The following is a 14,796-nucleotide window of genomic DNA, read 5'->3' on the forward strand; positions in this document are numbered from 1 at the left end:
GTTGTTGGTTCTGATTTTGGTGGTCGCTTATCCTATCCAGACACTGACATTGAAATATGGTAGTTTCCTTTAGGGTTTTCTCTCCCTCATTGAGGACAATGTAGAAAACCAAGTTGTAAGCAAATTATTACCAACACAAAGGGTACATATAGCAATATGTACTAGCCTTAAAAATATGGAGAGAGTGTGTGTGTATACAAATAATAAAAAAAAATTACACATGTATTAAACGTGGTATCTATACATTTAAAGGATCCAATAGCATTTGTGCAGCAATATGAACCAATGAAATTTAACAAGTTTACTCACGTATTTACAGTCCTATAAGACTTTAGGTAGATAGTGGTTTAATTCTGGCTTTTTGATTTGTGTGTAAATACCTTATTTTTCTCAGTGGATCTTCTGTAGAATAGAACAGGTACATTGGTTTAACATAGGAAACTCACAATGTAATATGGGACTGGGAATTAGTCTTTATATGGGTGTCCATCAGTGGTCTATTTGGATGAGTTTCCTTCAGTCAGCGGTGTATTTGAAGATTAAACATGGATCTAACTTTATAGGAGAACAGCACACATGTAAATGTTCAAGGCCTCTTTAACACGGTATTCTGACACACACACAGTATCTCAAGTGGGATCATCCACAGGGGTATCTGTAGGTAGACCATCTTCCCGTCCTGAAGGGCCTGATGTGATTCTTTTTCATACCTAACATGCTGCCACTATGCCATCTTTTGCTGTTCCATTGAGCTATCCAGGATGTTCACATGCCCAGAAGAATATTAACCTCTCCCTGAGCTACAGGTAGGAAAGAAGCAATAGGCAAGGAAGCATTAAAGGAGAATTTCCCCAAAGGAAACATGAGTATAGAACAAGTTTGGGTTCTGCATCATTCTGTGAAGATACTCTGAGGGGCAGAGCGGAAGTTGAATACTAATGGCGAAAGGCATTTTCTTTGCAGTGGCCATACTATCTGAAAAGGAGAAAAGACGTGCAATACCTGATATTGATATGGGTAGTCATATTTGTGCTTAATATATTAAAAAAACCCAGAAAATAAAAATACACCAGAGATTAATTTTTATGTGCGCGAAGAGAGCGCTACCTCTTTCTGTCTGGCAAGGTTTTAACTCTGTTTCAGACACCAGGATAGTACTTTCTGAAAGAATTTCCCATTCACTTCATGCTAGTTCTCAAATTAATACGTGGTTTTCTCTCATCCTGTTTCGTTAAGATGCATAATTAACAGAGGTATACTAAATTACTCTGTCATTCCATGCACCAATGTCTCTTGCTGCTGCTGGTCTCATTGTTTTCTGTGGGAGCTCCATTTTGTTGAGTGGTGTTTATTTGTGCTAGGTCTTGCACCTGTAATGATCATTTCTCAGTGCCAGTTCACTAAGTAAATACAGTATGTTTAGGGCTAAGACCTGCTTGCCTTATGTATGTATGCAGGTAGCCTCATTGATTTCCAAGGGACTACTTAGGCGAGTAAGGGGAGCAGCCACATATGCCCCAAAGTTATGTACTTGTTGCCTGACTCTGTGGATCTACATTCAATCATGTTTTTAGACATTTGATCTTGGATGTTTAAATTTATTTTTGTAAAAAGCCAGGTGTGAATAATTCAAACAGATATCACTGTTGGTTTCAAGATAAGGTAGAAATGGAAAACATATTGAGTGCCTAAAATTAGGCACTTAAATCCATACTTAGGTATCTAAATAGAAGTGGCTCGATTTTTTTTTTTTTTTTTTTTCCCCCCCACAGAGCTGCTGAGCCATCTGTAGGTTCCACTGAAGGAGGCACCATTGTGGGCACTCCGCACATCTGAAAACAGGCCTAGTTTAACACTTACAGCTTTCCATGTTCAAAGTGCTCTACAAACATTCCCTAATTAATCTTCGCGTCATCACTGTGCAACTCCTGTGGCATGATGAGTTTTAACGCATCCTATATAAGAGGAATAAAATTGAACCAGGAAATAACCTCACCTTATTTTGTGTTTGAAAGCAAAAGTTTTGGGGGTAGCTAAAATATTAAACCTTGATCTAGCCAGGTCTGCACATAAATGGTATGGATAAGATATTTGTTAGTCACAGACATTTGATATTCTCTTTGTTATCGCCTGGGACATATGTGACTGAAATCCACCTCCACAAACTTTTATTTGTTAACCAACTCAAGTCCAGAACTTGGGTTATTTTGCATCTGGATTGTCCATCTGTTGTTTGTACCTCTGATAGACACTGTTCCTGGTTTATTATACACATTTCTACATGGATCTGTTGTTTTGTCAAGATAGGTGACTATTTCCATTGTTTAATTAGGAAAATATACATTTTGGCTCTGAGAAGACAGCTTTCCTTGTTGAATCCACTAAGTAGGGAAATAAAGAGAGAAATATTCAGGCCATCTTATTTTAGTGAAACAGAATTCACAACCTTTACAAAAATCACATGATAAATTTTTTTCAGCGCTGTGAACGGTAAATGTTTCAATTATAATTAGCCTGTGTAAAGTAAAAATAGGAATCGCTTTATGTTAATTTTATGGTAAATTGTTGGCATGGGCACCAACCTAAAGACATGAAAACCTTGCTCTGTTCTACAGTGGAGAGACCCCTCTTAACCCTGGTCTACACCGAGAAATTAAATCGACTTAGCTATCAGTGTCACTTGGGAGGTGTGAAAAATTTGCACCTTTGAGTGCTCCAGTTAGGTTGACTTAACTCCCAGTGTAGTGGTGCCTAGGCTGATGGAAGAAACCACCTTTTGGTGGTCTGGATTAACTACCATGATGGAAAAAACCATTCTGTCTCTGTAGGAAGTGTCTACAGTATATTATGGTGCTGCAATGGCACAGCTGCGGTGCTGGAGCTGTGCTGCTGTAGCATCTGTAGGGTAGATGAAGCCCTTCTTCCTGTGGATGTTGGGATTTTGCCTGATCTGTATTTTATTTCCATTGTTTGTTTCGTTTCTCATTTCTCTTCAGACAATTTGCTTTATACATGGCATAGTTTCATGAATACACATACATCCTGTGTAGGCTATGCTGCTGCTGTGCAGGGATTTTTTTTTTTTTTAATATCAGTCAGCTTTGTAACTAGGGTTTTTTGTTTTGTTTGTTTATTTTTTGTTTTTTAAATCTTTCAGTGCCAATAGGACATTTTACAAACTTCATTTACCAGATAACAACTTGCTTGGGGACAAATCTGACTTTCTCCCTTTGGGAGGAATGATGTTTGTTTGCTTTATAAACATTTATCAAACTCTAAATGACAGTGCATTTGCTAATATTCTTTCTGTTTTTTTTAAAATAGGGTCTGCCTTTGTTTAGGGATTATTTGGTTAGTGGCAATGATTGTAATAAAAAAGATCAATGATAATAAAATCCAATTTAATCTCTTTTTTCTCTGAATTGTTATGAGGAGAATGATAATTGACTATTTTGACTACAAAGATGAAAATGAAATTTTCAATAGTTTTCAGGTGCCTGCCTTAACTGGGCTTCTGTAGAATCTCTTTCCGTTTCCTGTTTTGCCCCTTTTGTGCGTCTTCTTTTTTTCCTTCTGCTTCTTCCCTTTCATTCGGTTTCTTCCTTCACTTGGAGTATAATCTGGCAAACCTTACACTGAGTGCAATTGGTTTTTAGTCCCTGGAGTTTGTGTAACATACACGCATACAGGAAAAAAGGGGAGGATGAAGTAAGCCGTTCATTTTCACTATTGTGGTATGACATACTCCTAGTAACTCCATCTGGGAAGACAAGGCATAATTGCAAGCATGAAATTACTCATTAACATCCAGTTCCTTGAGGGAAAAATTAGCTTTTTTTTTTTTTTTTTTTAAATATATACATTTCTTACTTATTTTTAGTTTCATTTTTACAGGGAGGTTGGATATAATGGAACATAACCAATCAGATTCAAAACTGGAAATAATCCTGAAGTGAATTCAGAGTTGTTCTGTGGGGGCACCAGTTTGTTGGTAAAGAAATATATTTAAAAAAAGAATGGAAGTTATAGTCACCCAGGGAGCTGATGAACTGCATATACATTCACCCCTTAGATAGGTGTTTATATGTGATTGAAAATAAAAGAAGCAGATACAGGAAAATTTGCTTGAAATTAGGAAAGGGGAAACAGAGATTTGAATTCATTTTTCAAGACCAAATGGAAGCTATTGTGAGGTTGCATGTTTTTTGAACTTTTCTTTCCTCTGTTTGCCTTAAAACCAAGGGAAGAATTGCTATCAAGCTAGAATCTTTGTTTTCTTGAGCACAGGCTCCCATTTAGTTAGAAAAACATGGTCTTAAAAATTAAATTTCCCTTGGAAAAACAATTTGATCAAGGGGGAAATGTTATGCAGAACTCGAAAGTTTCACAATAGGCTTAAAAACAGAACCACATTTAGAGGGTTCCTGAAATCCAAACACCATCAGGTTCCCCAATTTCCAATTAAAGTAATAATAAAATTAAAGTAAACAGTTATTTGATAAGCCAAATAAACGATGGTGCTGGAACAACTTGTATAGTGGGGGTGCTGAGAGTCACTGAACCAAACTGTAATCCTGTATATGATGGAAAGCACTTCAAGCCATGGGGTGCTGTAGCACCCCTAGTTCCAGCATCTATGTAAGAAAGTGCCTAACTCCTCCTCATGTTCCAAAATCTGTAAGTCCGCTGATATCAATGGGACTCTGCCAACATAAGTAAGGCAAGCTTGGCCCCTGCATCAGGACAGATATGGAATCAGGAATAAATTTAAGAGAATAATTTTCTAGTGCACCATAAAAATGAAATACTATATTAAATTTTCATTATGGAAAAATGTGTCTGACAGCAGCAAGTCAAAATATTTCATATTTCCAATTAATGCTCTCCTTTGTTATACATAAATGTGTAATGCATATGTTTGTCCATGTGTGCATATGATGGTGTGTTCTCTTTGTCATACAATATGATTAAGCCCTGTATCAGCCATCGGAATAGTTTCATCAAGCTCATTAAAAAAAAATTAATTCTGGAATGTGTACATAACCATTGGTATTGTGGAGGTTTTTGCAAATCGTGCCCAAAGTGTTGTTCCTTCTATATTTTACTAATAACATATAATCTGCATTGAAAAGCAAAAATCCAGCTGTCCTGCAGATTGTAAATGATTTGTTAGATGTTATTCTGCTGTAAATGACAGGCCATTTTTATTACTATCTTAGCCAAACTTTGTGTTAAAAAATTAACATAGTTTATTTCTTTAAAGTTGTTTCACCTCCATCAGACATTGCTTTAGGGATTATCTTCAAAAGAGTAAAAAAACAGGGTATCTATGTATCCAGTGCTGCCATGGTCATAGAACTTGAATACAATTCCCAACCGGAAGCCATATTTTTTTCAGTAGGATGAGAACTCTTTTAATACCAGTAGCATAAAAATCCTCATTTGTACATTTTACATTTTCATGGATATGCATGAGAAAGGCGCTCATAAATTCCATTCTGTTTTATGTATCTTATTTATCATTGGAGGAAAGATGCAGTGCTAACCATTATATAATGACAGGTCCCAGGAGGAAGCTTGCAGGTTGCCTTGTGTACTGAGTAGAAGTCTGGTTCTGCAGTGGGAATTGAGGGTTCTCAGCACCTTGGAGGAGAAGGTCCTCAAGGGATTGTGAGATCATCTTTGAGCTGTAGCTCACGAAAGCTCATGCTCAAATAAATTGGTTAGTCTCTAAGGTGCCACAAGTACTCCTTTTCTTTTTGCATCTTTCTTTTGGCAGGGCATAGATTGAGGGCGTGACTGTGGCTAGCCCTCCTCACGTGTAGCAAGCTGGGAAGAAAGCACAAGAAATGACCGCCCCTACGCCGGGGCTCATCGCAGCCTCTGTTCCGTGGGCTCCTGCAGAGTACTATGCGCTGCCAGTGCTGACTGTATGATCCTTTTCATGAACCGTTGAGCCCAGTGGAGCAGGGCCAGCGCTGCTGGGGCATATGCATGATTTGTTGAAATGTATTCATATTTGTTAAACAGGATTGTGGTACAAGGGTAATGAACAGAACTACAAAGCAGTGAGATTTATTTATTTATTTATTTTTTGATCCGTTCTCAAACCCAAGCAAATAAAAATGTGGGGGCAGAGAGAGCAAGAGGAAGGGAAAAATCTCCCAATGAGCCTTGCCATGATTTGCTGTGTCTTGAGGGGAAGAAAGAAAGGAGAGCGAAGAGCTGATCTGTTGAACCTGTGTCTGTGATTCAGTGAAATGGGATCTGGTGTCTCTCTAAACCACTCTGGGTCAGAATGTGCTATTGCAAGCCCATCCTCCTCATTCAAAGTTCCCGAAAGCATCCTGCCAGCTTCAGCCTCACCGCCGCTTTCATTTCTCTCCCTTTGTGTCATGTCTTCCGAGTGTACTGCCAATTTAAAATCTGTACTTGCCCATGCATTTATGCATATAAAACGTGTCCTCGCCACTTTCACTCCCGTTACGTTTTAGAGCTCATGCATTGTCAGCGCTGACAGCATTTTAAAGGCCTGATGGTGACATTTAGGCATGTTGCCCCAAGGGGCAGCTTGTGCATGGATTGTGCCTCTAAAGGTGCAACTCCCAGCTCCCTGGAGCATGGGAGGATGATACAGCCTGCTCTATTCCAAGCTTGCATCCATCGTTTTGCTGTCTAGTGTGAAATGAGTGGGGTAGGGCCAGGATCCTGCTTCCTTTGAGGGAGCAGCCTCCATGCTCAGGGACTGCTCTTGTGTTTGGCCCTTGCATGGGATGCACAAAGTGGGGATAGGTCCGTCCATTCTCCCCCCTCCCCAGTGCCCTTGCATTACGGCCAAGTCTAAACATCTAATTGGCTTTTCCACTGATGCTTTTTGCTTTTTGAATTTCAATCAGCTTGGACAATGAAACTAGCATGGTAGGGTCCCTTTCTGGTTCTCACGCCCTTGCCCAGAGCTTCCAGTATTGCCAGCTCTTGCAGTTTTATCATGAGCCTCACGATAAGATGTTTTCCTTAAAGCCCAGCTGCTGGAATTAAGAGATTGATGAGATTCTCTGGAAAGTAAATTCCTAGCTCTTGTAGTGGTGGAGAAAAGCTTAAAAACATGAACCAAGAAACCAGAAGGCATATCAATAAAGAACCTCAAATATATTATTATTATTTTTTAAAACTCATGACATTTAAGCCAATCTCTTGAATTTTTGGGCCAAACTCAGGATTTTTGAACAGTTGGCAATAAAAGGGTTTCCGCTGCCTGGGTTTCTAGCACTTCAGAGATGTTGAAATTATCAGAACAAAACAAAATGTTTTTCTTTTGAAATTTTAAAACCATGAAAATTTTTTGGTGAATTAGTGTTTGTAAAACTTTCTTTATTCTAAGACATCACAGATGACACTGTAAACGTTACCTGAAGAAAGTTGAGATTTAGTTACACTGAAGATTGTTTGTTTGTTTGTTTGTTTGTTTTTATTTCAGGGAATACCAAGATTGCATTTATTTTTCTTATAAACTTTTAACAAAATCTAAATTTATGACAACCAACTACAGGAATTTTTAAATTATTTTTTTCCTCTGTTGTAAAGACTTATAGTATAGTCAGTCATACATATCCATATATAGAGTGTATGCACGCCGTGTCTTTATTTATTATATGTGCATTTTGTGGGCCAGAGTTTTGGCAGGCAATTGCATGTGCAGAGTGCTTGCCTAATTTGTGTTTATAGTTCCTCCAATTGAACATGTAAATCAGGTAATTGCACGTGCAGAGAGACAATTCTGATAATTTTTGTGAGCATTTACTGTTTTCTGGCCTAAAATAATGGTGCATTTTCTCTTAATAGCCCATTCTGACAACGTACAGGCATACTCTTGCTTCAAAGGTTATCAGGATTGATTCCAGACCCAGACAATAGGTCAGTGACACTTTGACTACACTGAACCTTTTCAATAGCTCCTTTTTTATGAGGGAGATCTTGCTTCATTATTATAGGAACAGGGTATTGGGCACCATCTTTGCAAAAGGATTGGCGCTTTTTTCTCTGCGTGTAAAACACAAATGTTAGAGGTTGGTGTTTTGAACCTAGGAATGACTTGGGAAGAATATGTTTACAGAGGAGTCTCAAAACGTTGTGCTTGCTCTTTACTACATATAAAAGTAAGAAGGCAGGATACAAGATGTAAAAGATTGTGTGGACTCTTAAATAATACACCTAAGAGCCAGATCCTTAGTGGTATAAGTTGATGTAGCTCCATTGACTTCACTGGGGCTATGTAAAGATATACTAGCTGAGCATCGGGAACCTCTGATTGGGGTGGTTCTTGGCAGCTTACGTACATTGCTGTACAAAGAAAAGGAGTACTTGTGGCACCTTAGAGACTAACAAATTTATTTGAGCATAAGCTTTTGTGAGCTACAGCTCACTTCATCAGATGCTGTACAAAGGAAGCTTTCTGTGCGTTGACTTTTAGTGTGCCTGGTGTGGGCATTTGATGGCACTGGCTGAGAATTGTGACTAAATTGTTTCCTTGGATATAGTGGTTCCACAGATGCTCTGGTTCTAGCTGCAGTATTTTCTCTACCACCTAGAGTGGAGTTGCTCAACATTTTGGCTCTGGAAAAGAAAGGGGGGGGAACTTCCCCCAAATACCCTAGCAATCCCCCCAGAGTATGACAGCAATTGCTTTTGTAGTTTATCATAAACATTCTGATATTTGGGGGGAACTAGATGACTCGGGATTAGGAATGAGACTTGGGGGCTTCCAACTTGTAATAGAGACCAACCCAAGATTGTGGGGACCAGAAATTGTTACCAGGTGTGGCCTGTTCAGTGGCCTTTAAGTGAGTTTAGTGGCTTTTGTTAACCACTGAGCAGTCAAATGTTCACAGATTGACCAGGCACTACAAAGTGACTCCTTCAAATAGGTACCAAGGCTTCACAGAGAATAATACCTCAACTCAGACTAATGCAGAAGAGAGAAGAGGTTTGGGCATTGGGAGCAGTCGGGGGTGATGTAAATCACGGCCTCGCGGGGTGTGGGCCTTAGCGCACTCTGTCCCTCTTGCGCACTGTTGAGGAGGGGCCGGGTTGAGAACTTGCCGGCTGGTGGCTCTTACTGTATGCCAGGCTCTAGCTGCTAGTCCAGGCTGGGCTGGGGGCAGGGGAATGGGACTGCCTCTTCCCCTGCATGGGCTGCTTCTGGGGCTGGGGCTGAGTCAGACTCACCTCCGGTAACCTTCCCCAGTTGCAGGAAGCTCTGCACACATTCGTCCCACTTCCTGCCTCCATTGTTTTCCAGCTGTGGGGAGAGGGGGTCACTGCATAGGGAGCTGCCCCTGATCTGCCCCACCCCCGTGCATCACCTTCCCCAGCACCAGGACCCCCACTCCGCTGAGTCCCAACGACCTGCACCCAGACCCCCATCCATCAAGCCCCGCTCTCCCAGCACCCAGACCCCCCACTGAGATCCCTGCTGAGCCCTAGTCACCTTCTCCCCCACTCCAGAATCCCATTGCCCTCGCACTTGGAACCCCCAACAGAGCCACCTGAACCCAGATTTCCCCAAACAGAACCCTCTCACCCTACACCTGGAGCCCCTCCACACTTGGATCCTGCTGGGGTAAGCCTGCTTGCCCCCTGTCTGGATCAGGAGGGCAGGGCTGGGCGTGCATGCGAACCTCTGTTCTTCTCGCTTGCTATGGAGCCATATAGATGTGCTAATATGCTTAATAAGGAATCTATTTGTCAAAAAACATTTCCTGAATCTTTTTTGTTGTCTGTATTATTAGACGTACTTGCTGACAGGTATAAATTACCAAAATAATTGAAAATGGTGTGATTATATTGTGGTGTGTTGACAAAAATATGCAGAATTTTTAATTTTTTGGTGCAGAATTCTTAATTTTTTGTCACAGAATTCCCTCAGGAGTAAACAAAGGATGACTAATGAACTGCTCTGGGACAATATGCTTTGAGCTGTATTATGAAATACAAGCAGCAAGTTTCCTCTCCCAGTGTGTGGAAATGAGGGGTTTTGATGAAAGGTGCTGTGTAGGTGCAAAGTATTAAATCTTTCTATTATTGGTTGTTCCCTCTCTTCTCCTTCACCCACTCTTCTCCCCCTCCTCCCCCCCCCCCCCCCCCCCCAGTCCTACTCTTCAGGGTTCTTTCTCACTCTCCAATTCTCTAATTTATCTTTCACTACGATTTGGGAGGGGAGGTTAGGATTGAAATAGAGAGTAACATGGTTTCCAGAAGTACAATGCAGACTCTTCCTCTTCTCCCAGAGGAGCAAATGGTTTGTGCAGAGTCCTGGCACCAGAGAACATGTCTGGTTTCCAACCAAATAATGTGACCATTGAGAAAAATTTAAAACATCTGCTGAAACAGAACTCTTCTGCTGAAGATGAAAATGCAGATGCAGCCAAAGAATCTCCCATTTTGATGGGAAACACATTTGCTAGAGTTACAAAATGCATTTTGGGTGATTTGTTTCATGCTTCATCAACTGCAGAAAAGTAACAAGTTGAAATTAAAATGAAATACTCTTTGCTGTATGTACAGTTTTGTACTAACTATTGAAGGTAAGAGGAGTGGTAATGCTTGTGGTCTTAGAGCACAGGGTTTGTCTACAAACCCTAATGGTGAGACTGCCTCCTTATTCTCGCGTTTATCTACTGGCATGTTAGGCACCTGATTAATAATTGCTTTCTCTGGATGTCCTTTATCTCTGGCCTTGCTCAAAGTGGTTTTGTCTAATCTACAGCAAGCCATTCCTCCTGTTCCCATCAGAGCAGTATCTAGGGTTGAACTCTATTTCAGGCTAACACATTTTTAAATATGGTGAAGCCAACCAACGGTGGGTGGGGGTTGACTGTGTGTAAACTGGTCTCTATTGGATACAAAAGGACTAGGGAGAAATACTGAGCTCCTAGCTGATGCCCATCTGGCTAAGTGAAGATTACAGGACAGATTCTCAATTGGTGTAAACTGGCAGTGTTCCAGTGGACAGATGTGCGATAGCTGAGGATCTGGTCTGTGTTTGCATTCATTCCTAACAGGTCCTGCCTCATCTATGCCCCACAAGGACAGCCCACTATGCCATGCAGTTTTCTGGTTCTATTGATGCTGTATGGCCTTTATTTAAAAAAAAAAAAAAAAAAGAAAAAAAGAAAAAAGCATACAGCATGAAGCAAATTAAACAAAATGGCTGGCAGTTAGAGATCAGGTCAGCACCCTCTTTATGTGAAAATAGAGGTCTTTGAGTTGATGGTTATTCAAGAACCTTCAATTGATCTGTGTAAAAAGATTTGTAGGGGCTTAATAGAGCATAGGTTCTTACCATGGTGTAAATATGGCCTTGTGATGTGATGTGATGGGGCCTGTGTCTGTATATGTGTTCCCTTGTTAATGAATTTTTGGCCTCGGTTTTTAATTCTTTTTGTATTTAAATTGGTGGGTTGCCTGTATTTTCTAATTTATCATTTCTGATTTATCATACCCATTTTTTCTCCAGCATTTGAAGGCTAAGATAAAGATGCGGTGTGTTTTATTGCGTTGTCTAGGTTTAATAATGGAATTTTTGTAAAGGCTGTTTTTTTTTCTTTGCCTGTCAAATTATCTCGGCAGAGGTGAGGGAAATAAACTTGTCTGTGTGTTTTTCTCTCTGTACCTCTAGGTCTTGTAAGCTGGTGTCGTGACGCTTGTTACTGATCTGAAACTACTGTTGTGCTCAGCTTTCAGATTACCAGACTGTTTCTGCATTTGTAAGAAAAAACTCTGCAAACACTGTGCTATTTCCAAACACTGTGAAGTTTTCCCATTCACTTCCTGTTTTTGCAGCACTTGTTTGTGAAAAGTTCTTGCCATGTTTGCATTGCAGTTAGCACTAACATAAATGCATTCAACATTAGCTACTGTATGTTCCTGGGCCCAGTGACATGAGTTTCTCTTCAAGATGTGTGATTATTCTTTGTTTATGGTAAGACTGACTTTAAAAAGAAAAAAAAAGAGAGAGAGAGAGAGACTTGTGCACGTACAAGTGCACAAAACTTCAACTGTGCGGTCAGGAGTTTGTGCATTTCACCCCTAATAGCCACTCCAGTCAATAACCTAGTGATCGATACATGGGGCATTAGCTGGATATATGCTCAGTGTGCAGATTAACATGGAATAGCTATAAAGTCCCAGGTCACAAACTTTATTTGGCCACTTGAGGACTGCCTGCATGATCCCATATGGTGTGTGTGTGTGTGTGGGATTCTCAAAACAAAGAACCACCTTTATACAGTTGGACAGCACTGCATGTGAACTGCAATAGACAGGGATGATGTCTCTGTACTGATGTGAATAGACTGTTGATTAGGTAGCACTTCATCAGCATAATATTTTACATCACGTTGCTCCCTAGAATTACACAAATGGGGCCTAGATGGTTCTGTGGCTTTGCTCTGTCATTTGCATGGGTGGTTTTATGTCTAAATTGTTTGTGTTGTCCTTTGGACTTTGCTTCTTTTCACAGGATCTTGGTAGAAAGGGAAGGTGGCTGGTGGGGGGGTGATTTCTAAGGTAGTCAGGTGCTTCACCATAGGATAGGTCTGACTTTGAGAGCAATGTGAGACTTTTTGCTGCTCAGGCTCCTAAGGTGGCAAAGGGAAGTAAAGGTGATGCTTTTGGTGTCTGAGGAAAGTGCTCTTTTTCCATGTTTAGTGTCAGTTATGTGGCTCCTCTGCTGTCCCAGCGATTTACTGTATGAGGAGCGGGCCTCTCACTGGCTGAAGTAATTTACTCAGTCTCTCACGTGGCACTGCAGTTTTGGGGTAATTTTGTTGATTCTCTGGTCCTAAGATGCGTGTGTCTAGTCCGTGAGATATGGACGGGCAGAACAGAAGAACTGACTCGGGGGGGAATGCTATGATCTCCTCTCACCTTCCACTTGGACTATCTCAAATTCTTTAGTGGGTCTCAATGGGGGGGAGGGGTAGCATCTCCTCTAGCATAGGGCTAGTTAGTGCAAAGTGTGGGGAGGTGAAGGAAAGTCCTTTTTCTAAAGCCTGGGGCTGGTCTTGTGCAGAAAATAAGATAACCCTAAGATAATCATGGCAATAGTTTCAACATTTGTTTCCAATCTAGTCTGTCTAACCGGCTCCAAGAGAGAGAAATCCACTTAGAACAGTCCTTAACTATCTGCCTGCAAGCTAAAATGCGGTGTGAGAGGCGAGTCATTCTTAGGACCTGGCAATGGGAAGAGGAACTTTTGTAGCTGCAGATAATTTCCTGGAAGTCTCTTCCATGTATAATGCAATAATTTAAGGAGTGCACTAACTACTTAATGTCATGTCATGTCTTCATCCTCAGTACATTGGAAGCCATATTGCCTTTTATAGAGATCAGAGGCACTTTTCATAAAGATAAGATTAAATTTACGAATATATACAGGGGATAGGTTACCTAGTTTCTCTGTTCTCTATGAACCTGTCGGAATGTAGCCCAATACCCTTTCACTGTATGTCAGCTGTTATCTATAGAAGCAGCTGCATAAAGAAATACATTTTGGAGGGTACGGATGTGCGCTCTTTGCCTACTTCTGCAGTGAAGTACAGCAGGAGGAGGGATGCTCCCTGTTTATAGCTGATTGCTGTCTGTGTGGATTACATAGCTCTCAGATAAAGTGGCATATCTTTACATCCGTGAGGCAATGCAAGATACAGTATAGGGAACCCTGCCCAGAGCTGTAAGTGTAACGTAGTGCTCCTTGGCCTTTTTGAGGTGAAGTGTGTCTCTCTACAAGACACAAGTCTACAGAATGTGATATATCCTGAATATATCAGTGAGTAGTTTCAGTGCGTCCTGTACACAACAAACACAGCAGCCCCACCAAGCATGTACGTCAGCTGGCAGTGAGGGTGCCTGGTGCTTCTGGAAATCATGCCCAAGGTGTGTCAAGTTGGACACCCACAGGCAGTGGCTGCTTTTTGAAAATATTTTTCTAAGTGTCTGCATCTCCGACTGCCTCACCCTTTGCAGACCCAGATGAAAACCACGGCATAATAAGTCCCTTGGCATTTGCCATAATTTGGCTTACCTTTTAGGAAAGCTCTTCCAACCTGAGGTTCACAACTGGAACTTTTTATCCCTGTGGCAGTTTTATTACATTAGAAACATTGCTCAGGAAAGTGGTTCCTCTGTAATAGCTACTTGTTTTAAAAAGGTGTCGTGTTACTGTGGATTTCAATGTTTAGCTAGAAAAGGATTTCCTACATCTTGGGTAAGTGTCAGGGTATAAATCTGTTCAAAAGCTGACTGACTGTCCTATATAGCCTGTGGTCCAGTCTGTGACCATTTTGACCTGATCAGAATAAAGGAGTCCATTTCCCCCCCCCCCCCCCAATGACCTTATCTACCATTTAGAGATTATTGGGAGGATCACTGAAATCTTAGGGGCAGATTCTGATGTCTCTTTCTGTCTTAATAGCAGCTGACTCCATGAGTGCTCCCATTGGTTTCAATAGCACATTATTAGAGTAAGATGTTCTCCACCATGAGCCTGTATCAGCATATTGTAGTCTCTGGCAAGATGGCTAATTTTTTTTTCCTTTTAAAGTACCATTTAGATCCACTTATAACTGAGTTTTCCTTCATCTATGCCTTTGGGAATATTGCACTCAGCTTGGCAGCGTCTCAGTCCTCTGAATCCTGTGTGTGTGTGTGTGGGGGGGGGGAAAGGCATGAAGCAAATTAACTAAAATGACTTGGAAGTGAAAGATCAAGTCAAAGCACTGTCAAGATGAAAATCTT

General features: G+C 40.8%; 1 protein-coding gene across 7 annotated transcripts in view; it reads left to right on the forward strand.

Moving 5' to 3' along the window:
- The window catches only part of LOC102930118 (c-Maf inducing protein), a 183,752-nt gene that overhangs the window by 16,380 nt on the left and 152,576 nt on the right, over nucleotides 1–14,796 (forward strand). The gene's annotated exons all lie outside the window — the stretch shown is intronic.

Source organism: Chelonia mydas, chromosome 12 (assembly GCF_015237465.2).
Source record: "Chelonia mydas isolate rCheMyd1 chromosome 12, rCheMyd1.pri.v2, whole genome shotgun sequence".
NCBI lineage: Eukaryota > Metazoa > Chordata > Testudines > Cheloniidae > Chelonia > Chelonia mydas.